General features: G+C 43.2%; 1 long non-coding RNA gene across 1 annotated transcript; it reads right to left on the reverse strand.

Moving 5' to 3' along the window:
- Positions 1–7,480: 7,480 nt before the first annotated feature.
- On the reverse strand, positions 7,481–8,518 carry LOC107278074 (uncharacterized). Its single transcript, XR_001548022.3, has 2 exons — positions 7,941–8,518; positions 7,481–7,701 (listed from the first exon to the last, which is right to left on the reverse strand). It is a non-coding gene; the product is annotated as an uncharacterized lncRNA (long non-coding RNA).
- Positions 8,519–17,921: the final 9,403 nt, after the last annotated feature.

The following is a 17,921-nucleotide window of genomic DNA, read 5'->3' on the forward strand; positions in this document are numbered from 1 at the left end:
ATTGCTACAAATAGTCCCCAAGTTCCCCCACATGTTTCTAATGCTTATAATGACGTTGCTAGGGGGTATCCTCCCGATACTAGACAAGGCCAATATAACCATATTGCGCCGCAAACACAACCTATTAGGACACCAAATCCACCACCAAATCAACATAGGCCTGATAATATGGAGGAAAAAATTAGTGGGATTATTAGGATAAATTCGGTATTGAAACTAGAAATCGTGCTAAGGTTTACCAAAAGTCGTATCCTGACTATTATGATAATGTGTCGTTTCCTCGTAATTATAGAGTTTCCGAATTTACCAAATTTAGTGCTGAGGATAGTAGAACCACATGGGAGCATGTAGGTCAATTTTTAGCGCAATGTGGTGAGGCTAATAGTGATACTTTTAAATTGCGCTTGTTTTCTTTATCTTTGTCCGGTACTGCTTTTACATGGTTTACTTCTTTACCGGCAAATTCTATTTATACTTGGGCTCAATTAGAATTTCATGATCATTTTTGCACTGGTAAAACTGAGCTTAAGTTGTCTAATCTAACATCGGTTAGGCACAAATACAATGAGTCTGTTGCTGGTTATATTGAAAGGTTTAGAGATGTTAAAAACCTATGTTTCTATTTGAAAATAACTGACAAAGATTTGGCCGACATTGCATATGATGGATTGCTTGATTCTATTAAAGAGAAATTGAATGGCCAGATATTTTTTGATATTGATCATGTGTTGCATGAAGCTCTGGCTCAGGAAAGCCGAGTGGATGACAATAGCTTACAAGCTAGTTTAGATGAAAATGCAATATCATGTATAGCCGAACCAAAAGATGGTTCGGATTGTGTTAATAATTTGTGCAATGATGCCATAACAATTATAGCCGAACCAAATGTTGGTTCGGATTATCTTGCTAGCTTGGATAATGATGCAACAACCATTATGGCCGAACCAAGCGACGGTTCGGATTGTGTTATTAGTTTAGACAATGATGGAATAACCGAACCAAGTGACGGTTCGGATTGTGTTACTAGTTTAGATAATGATGGAATAGCCGAACCAAGTGGTGGTTCGGATTGTGTTGATAGCTTAGAGAATAGCATCATTGAAGATATAGCCGAACTAGATGATGGTTCGGATTGCATCACAAGTGAAAGTTAAATAGCATTATCAACTAAGACCGAATCACAAATCGGTCATGTGGATGTTAGAAAAGATAATGACAATGTCTTGCGGGATAGTGGTGAAATAGAATCCAAAGTAGCTATGCATACATATCAAAGGCCGTATCCTGAACATGTAGATTCGGTCCTATACCCGCAAGGATTTGAGGTGCCCAACTTCACGAAATTCACAGGTGAGAATGCTATAACTACAATGGAGCATATCGGCCGCTTTATTGATCAATGTGGTAAGGCCGGTAGCGATAATTTGCTTAAGTTGAAGTTGTTTCCCCTTTCTTTGTCAAACTTTGCATCTACATGGTATAGTTTGCTTGCTCCTAGTTCAATTTCTACATGGTCACAAATGGAGCATGAGTTTCATGATTATTTTAAAGATGCAAGATTGATGGAGAAAAGACCGGTTGATGATTCATCGGTCACTTGTGAGACAATTTCGGTTACATCTATGCCTAAGACCGGAACTGTTAGTGATCCTCTCCCTATAGTCCTATTGATGTAGACAAAAAGAAAGGGAAAAGTGTTATTATTGGGGATCTTCGGCCTAAGAATAGGATCAAAAATGCGAAGGCCGAAGATCATAAAGTTGCAAAGGATGGGTCATCTAATTCCCAAAAGACCAAAAAGCCGAAGCTCACTTTTGAGATGCTTATGGCTAAATACAAGAAAGGATTAGCCGGTCAATGATTTGATAACCAAACTAGTGATTTGAAAAGACCAAGATCATCTCGTAGGAAGAGATTTGGTCAAACATCAAAGCAATCAGAGCCATCAACCATACCAACTCCATATAAACCTCCGGTTGTGATACCATGGTATCCATATCCAATGTCACTATATGGTTATCCTTTTATGTATTATATGCCATGGATGCCTCAACCACCTATGTCGTGTCATCAAGAATGGAAGCAATCACCTAGGACAGTGCCAAATCATTCATCTAATTCAAGACAAGACCGTTTCCCACAGAAGAATCGGTCCGATGGATCAAAGGTGAAAAAGTTTAAGAAGGTGTGGGTGAGGAAAGAAGCCAAAGCTCCGGAGGTCGTTGCTGCCAAAGATGAGTCTCAAGATGTTCATATACCTACTGGAGATGCAGTGGAAACCACGCAGGCAAAGGAGATCGAAGCCGACGCCGTGACTGCCAACATTGGGGGTCTAGCCGAGACAGCTAGCCGGTCTAACCGCCAGTCTACGGCCGGTCTGACCGACCTTACTGGTCGGTCTGACCGACGGCTTGTGGCCGGTCTGACCGGGCTCAGAGGCCGGTCTGACCGGGGGGCATTGGAGAAGAGTGGGAAAATTGAGAGCAACATAGGAGCTTCCACTTCGACCAAAAATATGAAGAATCATTGTTTAGCTCCTGGAAAACAACCACAGCCGAAGTGGATACCTTCTGGCTTATCTCGCTCTCAAAAGAGGAGGCTACAGCGTCTTCGAGCCATAGGTCAAAAAGAAAAGGAGGCCGAAGATGTGGAGAACGAAACATGTAGTAATTTAGAGCCTCGAACGACACCTAGGCAAGTGTGGAGATCCAAAGAGGTAAAAGTTAAGAGACCGGTGATTTCCCATAGTAGAGATAAATCCAATTTGATGAGAGAAGAATCATCGGTCATTAGAGATAAATCTCCTTCACATGATGCTATGGGTGTTAGTGCGGTATCCGTCTTGCCTTCGAAATCGCGCAATCTAGAAAGCCGATTTTGCTTGGGGGGCAAGACATTAATATGCTCATGAGGGAACTAAAAGAAGATGAACAGCGATGGATACAACATCACATCTTTGAGCCGCCGTTTGTTGGATGCTAAGACAAGGTATGGGTTTATTGTGTTCATCATCATATTATATGCCTATGCCATGTTAGAACATTGCTTGCTATCTAGTACATGTATGTTTTTGCTTATCAAATTCATATTATACATACATGTTGCAAATGTCAGTTCTAGGTAGTAGAATTGGTAGGTTGGCATATAATTTATTTGAAGTATGATTTGGCTCATGGGTCTTTAATATTTGTTTAAAGCCAAATCGTATGTGTTTTTATGGATCACCATATAAGATATAGATTTCATATTTATTGCACCATGAAAGTTTTGCTTATTAGTAATTCAGCTAATATCAATGGTCAATGTGATGATTTGTTCTAGAGTTATTTTATTTAGGAACATTGGCATTGTTAATATTTTGCATACATGCTCAAGCCGATTACTTACATTTGTAGTTTATTGGAATCTATACATGTGACACATATGACTTTGGTGATTCATTATTGATTATGCTTCAATTGGCTAAGTGTTTTGATGTCATGATGATTATTGTTTCAAAAGCCAATTGAATTAGTATTCATCTAGATATATTAGTTGAATGTTATAATTTTTCATATGTCTAGAGAGAAGGAATTTTGGTCCAATAATTTGATGCACCAAGTATCTGGCTATTATGTGAAGAAAAATTATATACTAAAGGCCGATGCTTGATTTCAAAAGTTTGGACGAAATTGGCAAAGTCATAGACCAGGGGTGGTCTGACCGGCATTGCACGTCGGTCTGACCGGTGGTACCCGCGGTCTGACCGGCTCTGCATGGCCGGTCTGACCGGGCAGACAGGGTGGTCTGACCAGCATTGCGTGGCCGGTCTGACCGATCTCGGGCAGAGAGCTGGGGGGCACGTTACAATTGATTAAAAGGCCGAATTAATTGTGAATTCGGACATTTGTGCCCATGAATTAGAAATAGCTTGGATAATTCCTTTGATTAGATATTTGAAAGATCCTACACTTAAGATTGATCGGAAGATTCGGCGGCAAGCGCTCAAATATTATATCGCCGAAAAATAGATGGAGTGTTACTTAGATAATGATCAATCTAAAGTTGCTAAGAGAGTAGTACATGAAGGGATTCGTGGAATTCATCAATCGGCCCGTAAGATAAATTGGTTGCTTAGGAGAGTGGAGTTTCATTGGCCGAAAATAATTGATGATTGTTTCAAATGCAATAGAGGGAGTGAAGCTTGTTAGCGGATCGGCAATGTTCAAATTAGCGCCTATCGCTATATTGAATACTATCATCAAACCATGGCCGTTCCAAGATTGGGCTTTGGATTTCATTGGTCAAATTTATCCTTCGTCATCAAAAGGGCATTCGTTCGTGCTAGTTGCAATGGATTACTTCACTAAGTGAGCCGAAGCCGTGCCGCTCGAGAATATTACTTGTACGGAGGTTGTTGAGTTCTTCTCTTTACTACGCTCAGGCTAATGAATAAGCCGAGTCGAGTAATAAAACATTGTTGAAATTGCCGTTTTGCCAGTTGAGGTAAATCTTGGCTCTCTTCGGTATTTCAAGCAACGCGACTTGTCGGTTGAAGATTACAAGACCTTGATTTTTGAAGATGTCATCGACGAGCGTTTGAAGACTTTGAGGGAGATGAAGACACTTCAAGACGGTGTTTTTAGAGATCAATTAAAGGGAAATACTTGAAGAAATACTTCCCGAGCATTTGGCAAGATGCTTAGGAACTCCTATGGCCGGTAATTGGATTATCGCAATGAGATAACATGTTCTATGCTTTTAGGTTCACGTATGTTCACCAAAAAGGCATGGGGGCATGTGTTTACACCCAAATTTAGCACCTATGGACGAAAAAGGGGAAAATTGCCAAAGTTTGGAAAGTGACGGGTTTCCTTACTCGGGAAGGCAGGTTTCGTGTTTCCTTTGGTTTCTATCCTGAGTTGGATGTGGAGAAGGGCCTGTAGAGGGCAAGACCAACCCCTATTTAAGGGACAAGGTCGGTTCATTGTAAACCCCCAAATACAATCTACTTGAATCGTTATTTTACTATGTTTTCTATTTTACCCTAGTTTTAGTCCATCTTTGTCGGTTTGCGCCGTAAACCGTCCGCCGCCGCTGCGAGAGTGCGACACCTCTTTGTAGGTTTGTCCTGAAAACCTTCCGTTTTGCCCACGAGACGGGTAGTTATCCTCATATCGATCTAAATCGGCCTAGAGGCTGATTTTGATCTCTCAATCGGCTCCGCTAGACGGTTTAGCTGTTTTTCTACAAAACCCATCTTGATTTGGCCCTTTGGCAAGATCGAGGTGGTTGGCGACTCCATATTACCGCAAGGCATTTAGGTATTGCGATCATGCTTGTCGACTTGTCACAAAAAGTTGCCAACAGGCCTTGTAGTTGGTTTCTTCTTTTTAGATATTGTCAAAAAGATATGAGGCTGAAAGAAGTCTGCGCATTTCTTTAGCTTCCCTTTGGTTGACTGACTGGAATGACTTGAGAGATCTCTCCGATCAGTCCGTTCATAGTGCGTCCGTACTGGTAACTTTTCCGGTGAGTGCGATGTTTCGGTGCTCTCTGCTACCAATATTATTAGAGGTAAATTAATAATTTACTAATACGATGGTTAGGAGTTACTTTTGTCGGAGATATGCGCCCGGGGCTATGCAAAGTGAGGGGAAGTTACCTTCCCCTCCAGCCGTGTGGCTCTACAGCCTGGGCCTACTCCCGCACCTCAAGAGTCGCAGAAGCGGCCGGGGAACCTCGGGGTGCCACGTCGTGTCCCTCGGGCCCTCGCGCTGCCTCGTCCCGAGGCCCTCGCCCAACTGCCATGTGGAGGGTGGAGCGAGCGGGGAGGGGACCCAGGCTGAACAGCCATCAATGCGTGGCGCCCCAACTATCCCTCACCGCATTTAATGCGGTAAGGGCAGACGTGCCGTGCCGCCTGACTGACCTACGTCAATCGGACGTGATCAGTCTGTGACAGGCCTGTTGCTGGTCGCGTCCAATTGGACGGGCGGCCGTGCCACCACGTCGCCTCTGTATCCGGCGGAGTGGAGGTAGGTATGTCCCGTCCCGTCAGAGCGTCATTCGGAGTTCCCTCTATGAGAGGAGGACCACCACAAGTCTTCACCCATTTATGAGGGAATGACAGGGCTGTCCCCCGTGTCAGGTGGGGGGCGGCGCTGGGTCCCACTGAAGGGCGGACCGTGGCTTAGCTTCCGGGCGAAGGCACGGATCGCGGTCCGGTCAAGGCAGAGTGGGTCCCCTTGCGTAGAAGAGTAGGTAGAGGCGGTGCATTTGGTATCCCTTTGAACTATAAAAGGAGGACCTTGCCCACCGAGAAAAATGACGACACTTAGTAGGCCTGAACTCTAGGAGAAGAAGAGCGAGAGTGCTCTCCGGAGTTTAGGAACCCTTGTAACACTCAGCCATAATCCCACATACAGGAGTAGGGTATTACGCTTAATAGCGGCCCGAACCTGTATAATCTTGTCGCTCGCATGCGATTTAGTAGCATTCAGGGCGGATTCGCGATCTCCCCAAGCGAGCCTTTTCCCCCGGCAAAACTCACAAAAGGGGATCTCACGATCTCCCGCTAGAGAGGATCACTCCTCGACAACTTTAATATTTTATTTTTTTGGACTAAATCAATCTATGATCATTCATTACGCTAGCATCGCTTGTATTCTATTGGAAAACGAAAAAAATAGTTTAGTCACTCCTAATGTTTTATGTCCCTCCACATCTTTTTTTTCGACAATAATACATCTCTATATTTCTACTACCATTAACTAGGATGGTAGTATAAATAGATATGAACGCTTTGATCAAATAAGATCAATAAACCATAGTGGGGCTATTCCGGTGAAAGCTTTCACGTTCTTCTGTCCGATCTTATCGTGAATAGGAGGTTGAAACTTTTCTCTCCCTGAACAAGGTCCCCATCGGTTGGTCTAGTCTTATTATAAGCCATAACGGCTTATTAGCGAGATTATTAGCGATTAAAAAATATATGTGAGTAAAACTTTTTGTATATATGTTATTCGTGATTGAAAAGCTAAAGTTGAAAAAAAAATATGTTGAAAAAGAATCAAATTTAAATTCAAAATCAAGTTTTAAAATTCAAAATTTGGCTTTGGCTTATAAGCCATAGGGCAAACGATGAGGCCCCAAGTTATCAGGCAGGCATCTTTTCTTCATAGTACTAGATGAAGCCCTGCGCGTTGCTGTGGGAGTTTTTTATAATATTAGAAGAAATAATAGTTACACTCATATAATTTTCAACTCTAATCAACTATTGAAAAAAAGCTATAAATAATTAAGATGGTGAGGTTTATAACAATTTAAATCATATAGTATTGATGGTTGAAACAAATGTGGTTTAATATTGCTGCTGAAATACATGAGATACTTCAGTACGTAGCATTCTAAGATTAATCTTTGCATATAGATAACTGATGGAAGTGCCTAGTAAATTGAAATTGCATTTGGTCAAAATGAATCGGGTGGGTCTACTGTATATATATATATATATATATATATGCATTTAGATTGAACCAATATGTAACCAATTCATTTCCATATAAGACAGCTAGTGCTAAGCTAAAGTAGTGCAAATCAATGAATAAAGGGAATATATCCATACATACACAAAAAAGATTAAGTGCTGACCTTGTTGTGTTGCTTAACTAAACACAGTAAGTTTGAATCCTTAGAATCTTGCCTCCTTATTCGCTCAACCTACACAAAAGGGACCAACTGATTAGCTCACCAACGTACTGTCAGAAAAATGTTCAGGATAAGCAAGAACTTAACTGGGTTTGCAAGATAAACGCTGGTCATTGATTCATGGCGTCAGTCAAGAGGGAATTAACATATTTTTTATTTAGAACCCACAATGGATAAACTAATTAACTAATGAAATGGAAGAGAAAAATTAGGAACACACATAGCAGTAAAACAGATAAAAATAGGCTTACTGCTGCTCAGAACCGAAACATAGAAGGCATCACAGGCAATAGGCATTCTCGATATGCGACGGAGAGACGGAGAGTACTCATCCGCACATCAGAGCTGCAAAACAAATAAATCTCAGAACATATTATCACAACATATGCCACGATCGCTGTTGCCGGCTTGCCGCCCTCGTCTGCGTTCGCCGTGACCGACGCTGCTGCCTTCGTCTGTGTCCGCGTCCGCCGCCGTCGTCGTCGCCACCGCCCTCGTCCGCGTCCACCACGCCATCGACCACTGCCGCCGCCCTCAACAGCTGCCGTCCTCGTCCATGACCTCCGCCGCTGCCACCCTCGTCCGCGTTCGCCGTGACCGACGCAGCCGCCATCGTCCGGGTCCGCTGTCGTTGCCGCCGCCGCCCTCGTCCGCGACCGTCGCCGCCCTCGTCCGCGTCCACCACGCCTTGACCGCTGTCGCCTCCCTCGTCCGCGTCCGCTGCCGTCGTCGCCGCGCTCATCCGCGTCCGCCGAGCACGGCGGCTGGCGCGCGGGGATGGGGGAGGATAAGCGAGCGCTTGTGGTGGCGGCGGATGTTGTGATGCGGTGGAGGGTGAAGAAACCATGGAGAGAGAGGACATGGGCCGTGATGGGCTGGGCTTCACCCGGGGACCTTCTCATCCAACGGTTCATATGCGATCTCATCCACCGATCGAACGGCTGAGAATTAGTGATGACGTGAAACGCCGAGGTTTCAGCTTTGGGTCTTAACTTTGTAGAAAGAAGGGATTATCATTATTAATCTTTTCTTTTTTTCACCCTCATGAACCCTTATTCCTATTTTTATAGAAACTAAAACTCAATGTGGGGCTGTCGTTAATCATATCAACGATATTTTGGCTCTTCTCTTTCTCTATCTCATGTTAGCAGATATTCCTAATCAGTAAGACTAAGAACCTCTATTAGTGACCATTGTATATGCCCTAAAGGTTCTAGAGTCAGCTTTTCATACTTGATCTATTTTCATAGACATCACTTCTATGGTATTTATCATGCAAGAAGCAAGACAAAATTTTCTGCTAACATCATCTTCCCAAGCTTCACCACAATATCGTGAGTTATACTTGTGAAGTTGGATGACTTATCTCATTCCCAAGAGAGAGTGATATTTGGACATACCTACGAGGCTCGTATCAATATAAGTCAAAGAAAAGTCTACTCCTCGCTCTTGGCACGCCTGCTCTTATATACTCCCTCCGTTCCTCTTTAGATGACACCATTGACCACTTTTCTTTTCCCAAAATACTTGACACTGCATAGTTGATGACAAACATTTTTCCAATATTACCCCTATAGGCCCAGCCAACATAGGAAGAAACGAGAAATATCTGGACACTGGAGTGCAGATTTGGAGGCATCCAACTTGTCCACACTCCACAGTATCACCGGAATAAAGATACTTTAATCAAGGGCGCATTTTAGTACTAATTTAACTAGGGAACATTTTACAGCCTTGTTAAGTGTGCATGGCTAATGGGTGACATATATATATATATATAGAACGGAGGGAATATAATGATTTAGAAAAGCAAGAGTACAATAAAGATATAAGTTTTTCTTTGACTGCTATTGAGGACAGGTTGAATACCAGTGATATATTGCAGAGAGCCAGAGACGACATGTTATCACTGGTGGAGAAACCCTTTGTAGTCCCGGTTCGTAACCCCCCTTTAGTCCCGGTTTCCAAACCAGGAGTACCAATCCGGGACTAAAGATCGCTATCTTTAGTCCCGGGTGAAATAACCGGGAGTAAAGATCACCAACCGGGACTAAAGATCGAGCTGACCTTTTTTTTTTTGCATGGCCCTGTTGCTGCATGGTTTATATATATATATATATATATATATATATATATATATATATATATATATATATATATATATATATATATATATATATAAACCATGCATATATATGTTTCAATACATATATATGCATACATATATATATGTATATATATATATATTATATTATATTATATGTATATACATGCATAATATATATGTATTTATACATATATATGTTATGCAAATGCATATGTATATAGATATATATATGACCAAAATATATTTACATTATAGAAAATGTGTACACATGCATATAGAAACATATGTAGTCATGTATTAATTACAATCCATTATATGTCCTAGCTAGCTACGATTTCGACGTAGTAGTACTCGCTGCTAGCTCAGAAGCTAAGGACCGGTGAATTGTGTTTCCGTCGTAGTAGAATTCACCCTTGGGATCAAGGATTTCTTCGTTGATGAATCCCATGAGTTGTTCTTGAACCGCCGTGATAAATTCCTTGTGTGTGGTCAGGTTATCCCTCATGCGAATAAACTATATGAATGTATGAAATTGATTAGTAATTAAACAAGAAATCGCTACGTAATGAAATTTTGAATTTATTTGTACGTACATCGAGCTCTCTTGTGGTGATGATTTGGTTTGCAAGGCAGTGGCAATACTCGCACACGTAATAGCCGCACAAGTTAGTTCCCTACTTTTGCTTTGCGCACTACAAATAAATGACAAACAACGAGAGATCTAATTAATATACACTTGTATGTATTTGAATCGGAGAAATATAAATGTAGAGCATGTGTACTCACAGGAAATTTGAACTTCCGCCTAAGTCTTTCTCTCCATTTGCCGCGGACCAAATGACGGAACCGATACCAAGCCCTACATGGAGTTTAAAGCTATGATTCGTAGTAGTAATTAACATAACAAGATTTTCTTAATTAACAAAGGAACTTATGACGGTACCTGTCTATAAGTTCGAAAACCTTGTCAAACGTAGACTCTTTTTTATCCATTGAGTCATATACGTTGACGGTGCAGGCCTCCAGGTCGAAGAGTAAAAGCACCCAATGGAATCTGCAATGTGCGTGGGATGCATTACATATGAAACACTTAGCAAGTTCGTACGGGAATGAAATTTGGTATGTAGGAAGACAGTAAAATTAAACTAACTCTGTGTTGTATGGCAATAGTATGAACGTCTTGTAATGCTGCGCCTTCAGGAGATGGACGAGATTGTCCTCTGTTTCTTGTGGATATTGGTCGAGCATTGCGACGTTTACTTTCCGAGGGTCGATGAATCCAGTATCGAAAACCCTCCGCCGTCGGGCCCTTTGAATCTCCATTCTACAACGATAAAAGGGAGTATATTATTTTCTATAGTCTACTTATATACAAGGACCTAATTAATTAAAGGAGACGTATAGTAAGAAATCTAACTGAACGATATACTTACAAAATCCAGCAACTCATAATAGAGACGTCGAGGGCGTCCAGCTGGTATAGTTTGTAGATTCCCCTGAAATTGATCCAGAGAATGTCATCTCCTTGCAAGAAGTCTGTGTCCCTGATCCTCGCTCCGATCATCTCTCTACCGGTGGCGCTCATCTCCATGTACAGCTGATGGAACTTGTACATTTGTGTGGGTAGGGACTGCAGCAGCTCAGGCTTGACAAGCGGTTTACCGAGTTCGTACATGTATTTCACTTCCGCCTTTTCGATTGGTGCGACTCCTAGCAATTGATCCGTAGTTAGACCGGTGTCAGTAATAAATTGTTCTATCGTTATTTCTTTACCGGTCACCAACGGCTCGATCTCCTGGTTTGGTTGCTCTCCAAGCTGAGGGACTGGTTTGGACTTTCCAGAAGATGCTTTCTTCAGCGTTCGCTCATAGTCCGATAGCTTGATGGCCTCCTTGACAGATGCAGACATATCCCTGAAGAAGTTCCTGACACTGGGGTCTATAGGAATCTTCTTTTCTGGACTTCGAGGCTTGAATTGTCTCTTGACTTCTGATGCAACGTAAGCGTCAAGCTCCTCTTGCGTGCAATCGTACCCCGGGTCCTTGTTCTTGGCGGCGTCAACTTTCGCCTTCTTCGTTGCCCTTGTGTGGGCAGGCGGTGGAGCTGGGGGGCCCCTGACTTTGAAGGTGCCGGAAGAGGAGCTTGCGGGGGAGTAGGTGTAGGAGCACGAGGAGGAGTCGGTGCAGGATCCTGAGGAGGTGTCGATGCTGGAGCCTGAGGTGGAGACGGTGCTGGCGAAGCATGAGGAGGAGACGGTGCAGTATCCTGAGGAGGAGATGGCGGAGCCGGAGGAGATGGTGCACGAGACGCCGCTTGTCGCCCAGGGAGGATGATGTACCGCCTGCGCCATAGAATAATGACATGGCTTGTGTCTCGTAGATGCGTCTCACCGTCTCCTCCAGGGTAATCCAGCTCGAGGTCCTCGTACGCGCCTTCGACCAACTCAACTTCGACCTTCGAGTATCCTGCTGGAATCGGCCTGCAGTGGTAAGTACCTGAAGGGTCCGTTGGGATGGCCATGCCCGACGCCACCTTCATGTTGTGAGAGATTATTTATTAGTAATCAACATATATAAGCAGCAACTAGCGGAATGGCTAAATCTTACCTTTATTGATAAGTTCTTCAAAGGAATATGCAGCTCACATGGTGTCCGCTGAGTGATGTCATCAACGGGACAGGTCGATTCGTCCTGTGTTTGCATGGCGTCCATGCTCTGTGATCCTACCTGCCCCGTTGAGGCGCAGCTGCTACGGTTTCCTGACGGGCTCACCATTACAGGAGGAATGGTCGGTTGGGGATCATGGGACCGATGTGCGGCCATGCGTTCATCAACCTTCCTTGCCACCTCCTCTTGCATGTTGAGTTCGTAGCTCGATACCCGGAACTCTAGGTCTGCAATCTTCGCCTCGGTATCTCTCTTGCTCCTCATCCGACTCCTGTACGTGTGGATGTCCTCCTTGAAACCAATCTTCCAAGGAATCACCCCTTTCCCTCGTGTTCGTCCTGGATGCTCTGGAGTCTGCAGGGCGAGTGTCAGCTCGTCCCTATCTCTGTCTGGTCGGAACGTGCCCTGAGAGGAGGCTTCCACTGCATCTGTTAGTCGTCGCGCAGCCTCTCGTATCTGATCGCCGAAGACCAGTGAGCCATCAGCTGGGTTGAGCGTTCCACCGTGAGCATAGTACCAGAACTTCGATCGTTCCGGCCAATTGGCTGTTGCCGGTTCGATACCCCTCTCAATCAAGCTAGCCTCCATCTGCTCCCACTTCGGCATCGCGACGCTATAGCCTCCTGACCCCAAGTGGTGATGGTACTTCTTCTTGGCGGCATTTTCTTTGTTTCTTTCCATCATCGCCTGCCCTTGTTCACCTGTCTTATATGCAACGAACTCGTCCCAGTGATCCCTTAGCTTTGGGAATGTGTCGAAGTTCGGTGTCTACCCCTTCAGTATATACTTCTGGTACAGATCTCCCTTGAAGCTCTGAAACTGTTCTGCCATTTTCTTCAGAGTCCACCTTTTCACTTTGTCCTCTGTACCCGCAGGAAGGGTGAATGTCTCGAGCATTGTGGTCCACAGCATCTCTTTCTCCGAATCTGGGACAAAGCTCTCATGATCTCCGCGTGCCCTTGTTCTTCGCCAGTACACCGTACTGACAGGCACGTTATCCCGCACAACCCAACCGCTGTGACGTACATAGTTCTTGGCGGCTTCGGCCGGGGCACTAGGACGTCCATCTTCTTGCACTTCCGTTATGATGTGCCGACCCTCAAGCTTCTTCGCTGCACCTCGTTGCCCGCGTGCCCTCTTCTGTCCAACGGAGGGTTGACTACCACTAGCCTCCTCCTCCTGGTTCCCCTCCGCATCCCTCTCTATGTTTCCTTCCTCGTTCAAGTACTGGTTTGGATCCTCGTTCCCCTCTTCTTCATTCCAGTACTGGCTGCTTCCCTCCGCGATTGTATCGTACAATATCTGTTCCTCATCGCGGTCAGCCATCTGTTGATACAAGAAACATCTGCTAAGTCACGAGACATTTATGTTTTAACAATCTAAGTCATGTATGCTAAGTGTAAATGTCGTACATTAGAACCCTACACAACCTTACGTGCTAAGTCTAATTACAAATCGTGATATAAGCTAAGTCTAGGTGACGTATATTATACAACCCTAGCTAGTAAATAATTATATACTAAGTCTAATTACAAATAAAATAATCTTATATTAAAACTCAAATAATATTACATGCTAAGACTACAATAGTCATGTATATGCTAAGTGTTTCGTGCGTATATGCTAAGTCTAATTAAGATTACAATAGTCAATTGCTACTTGTCGCACCAATTCCGTAGTCAATAATTACATACTAAGTCTAATTACAAATAAAGTAATCTTATATTAAAACTCAAATAATATTACATGCTGAGACTAAAATAGTCATGTATATGCTAAGTGTTTCGTGCGTATATGCTAAGTCTAATTAAGACTACAATAGTCAATTGCTACTTGTCGCACCAATTCCGTAGTCAATAATTACATACTAAGTCTAATTACAAATAAAGTAATCTTATATTAAAACTCAAATAATATTACATGCTAAGACTAAAATAGTCATGTATATGCTAAGTGTTTCGTGCGTATATGCTAAGTCTAATTAAGACTACAATAGTCAATTGCTACTTGTCGCACCAATTCCGTAGTCAATAATTACATACTAAGTCTAATTACAAATAAAGTAATCTTATATTAAAACTCAAATAATATTACATGCTAAGACTAAAATAGTCATGTATATGCTAAGTGTTTCGTGCGTATATGCTAAGTCTAATTAAGACTACAATAGTCAATTGCTACTTGTCGCACCAATTCCGTAGTCAATAATTATACATACTAAGTCTAATTACAAATAAAGTAATCTTATATTAAAACTCAAATAATATTAGAACACTACACAATCTTATATGATAAGTCCAATTACAGGTCTAATAATCTTAATTAATTGCATTACAAATATAACAATCATTTATATTATTACGTCACTTGCCTGCTCCAATTCCTTCTAGGGCTAGCTCTTCCACTCAGGCTTGACGGACGACTCCGACAACACGTCTTTTCTGCAAGATACAAAAAGATGTATTAGGATAAATGCGAAGTAACATATATATATATATATATATATATATATATATATATATATATATATATATATATATATATATTGCATTTCACGTTAACGCTCGTTCACGTTCCCTAGCTAGTTCACGTTCGTTCGCTCGTTCTCATTCACGTTCGTTCGCTTGTTCTCATTCACGTTCGTTCCCTCGTTCTCGCTTGTCTTCGATCGATCGTTCTCGTTCTCGCTCTCGTTCGTTCGAGCGTTCTCGTTCTCGTTCACGTTCTCGCGGCAACGTACGTTGACGTGTTCGTTCTCGCTCTCGTTCGTTCGATCGTTCTCGTTCTCGTTCGTTAACGGCGGTGTGGCGGCATCGGGGCGGTGGTTGGCGCGGCAGCGTGGCGGCGGCGGCGGCGGCGTGGCGACGGCGGCGGCGGCGTGGCGTTGCGGGGCCGTGGCGGCGGCGGCGTGGCGTGGAGTGGCGGCGGCGGCGTGGCGTGGCGGCGGCGGCATTGCGCGCGCGGCGGCGAAGGCGGCGGCGGCGTGGCGACAGCGGCGGCGGCGTGGCGTTGGCATGCGGCGGCGGCGAAGGCGGCGGCGTGGCGCGTCGTCGTCGTGGCGCGTCGTCGTCGTGGCGCGGCGTCTCGTGGCGGGCGGCGCGACGGAGAGAGATCGATATCGGAGAGATCGAGATGCGCATGAAGGGAGATCTAGCGGCGGCGGCTCTCACCCCAGAGATGCGGCGGCAGCGGAGGAGGCGGAGGCGGCGGCGAGGACGACGAGCTCGAGATGACGGCGAGATACGGCGGCGTCGGCGCGGGGATTTGCCCTAGGCAGTGGCGGCGAAGGAGAGAGGCCGAGAGAGATCGATCGGCCGAAAACGTCTAAGTGTTGGTGAAGAAGACGAGGGCGCACCGGGAATATATATACCCCCGGATCTTTACTCCCGGTTGTTGAGAACAACCGGGACTAAAGATATCTTTAGTCCCGGTTGTTGAGAACAACCGGGAGTAAAGAAAAGATCTTTACTCCCGGTTGTTGAGAACAACCGGGACTAAAGTGATATTTAGTCCCGGTTGTTCTCAACAACCGGGAGTAAATATCTTTTCCCGCTATTTCGAAATTCTTTTTAAACCCGGTTAGGGTTAAGAACCGGGACTAAAGATTATAGCACTGCATATGATTTTCGCTTACATATGTGTTTATAAAATAGAAGTTAATGCATTAACATTATTTAAAGTACAAAGATTAATGACAATTACTTCGAAAAATTGTTTTTGTCTGTAATAAATTAAGTGGATAAATCGTAATAAGCAAATATATGACTTATAATTAATAAAAATTCCAATATATATATATACTTAGCATATATATGGATGATATTATTATATTGGTAAAAACTCTAATTAAGATATGTATGTACATACTGCATGATTTAAAATTAATAAAAATTGTAATCATCATATATACTTAGCGTAGGAATTATATTAAATTAAATGCTAAAAACTCTAATTAACATATGTAAATGCCACATGCATGATTTAAACCTTTTAAAAATTCGAATAGTCATATATAAGTAGCTTATGAAAGATAGTAAATTAAATTGTGAAAAACTCTAATATATGAATGATAGTTTTAAAAATATATTAAATTTAATACTTTTAAAAATTCTCCAGTCAATTATAATTTGCATATGAATGATAGTAAATTAAATGTTAAAAACTCTAATTAACATATGAAATTGCCACTTGCGTGATTTAAAACTTTTAAAAATCCTCTAGTCAATTATAATTAGCATATGAATGCTAGTAAATTAAATGTTAAAAACTCTAATTAACATACATATGAAATTGCCACCTGTGTGATTTAAAACTTTTAAAAATTGTAAGTATCACATATAAGTAGCATATACATGATTTAAACTTGTTGAAACCTCTAATAATCGTGCGTAATTAACATATGCCATACATCAATTGATTTATATGGATAATCAATACATCCAAAATAGTTTACATCGTGTACACAATAATTACGGCATTACATCGGCGGTGACGGTTGACCGCACGTACTTTCTCCTCACTATTGTTCCCTCCTTGTGATCGCTGCGTGAGTAAGGGGTGTCTTCATTTGATAGGAGGATGCTAGGGTCAATCGTCACCGTGAAAGGGGGTTGCCCATCTAACTGATCGTAATCCTCGTCAGTCTTGTCCTCAACTCCGACGATTTTTCTTTTGCCTGGGAGAACCACTTGACGCTTAGGCTCATCAGGCCCTCTGCCCTTCTTTCCTTTGCTAGACATGTCCTTCACGAAAAAGACTTGCGTTACATCGTTGGCAAGGACAAAAGGTTCGTCCGAGTATCCAACCTTGTTAAGGTCAACAGTTGTCATCCCACTGTCATCAATCATTACACCTCCACCAGTCAACCTAACCCATTGGCACCGGAACAGAGGAACCTTGAGAGGACCATAGTCAAGTTCCCATATGTCCTCGATGGCACTGTAATACGTGGCAGTTGTTCCATCGTGTCCCATGGCATCGACACGAACAGCGCTGTTTTGGTTCGTGCTCTTCATGTCTTGGGCTCTCGTGTAGAATGTGTACCCATTGATCTCATATCCCTGGAATGTCGTGATCGACCCAGACGGTCCCCTCGCCAGGAAGGCAAGTTGTTGGTTGATCGACTCGTTACCCATGAGATGTTGTCGTAGCCACGCGGGGAAAGTATCAATGTGATGCCGTGTAATCCATGCATCGGACTTACCGATGTTCCTGGCGCGAACTAGAGCCAAGTGCTCCTCGATGTAAGGAGCTACCAATGAAGAGTGTTGCAGAACAGTGAAATGGGCTTTACGGAATAAATTGTTGTCTACCGTCATTATTGCTTTCCTTCCGAGAGTTCCCTTTCCCCGTAGTCTCCCTTCATGGCGTGATTCAGGTACCCCGATTGGGCGAAGGTCTTCGATAAATTCTACGCAAAATTCGATGACCTCCTCTGTTCCATAACCCTTGGCGATGCT

The sequence above is a fragment of the Oryza sativa genome, chromosome 8 (genome assembly GCF_034140825.1).
Source record: "Oryza sativa Japonica Group chromosome 8, ASM3414082v1".
In the NCBI taxonomy this organism is placed as follows: domain Eukaryota; kingdom Viridiplantae; phylum Streptophyta; class Magnoliopsida; order Poales; family Poaceae; genus Oryza; species Oryza sativa.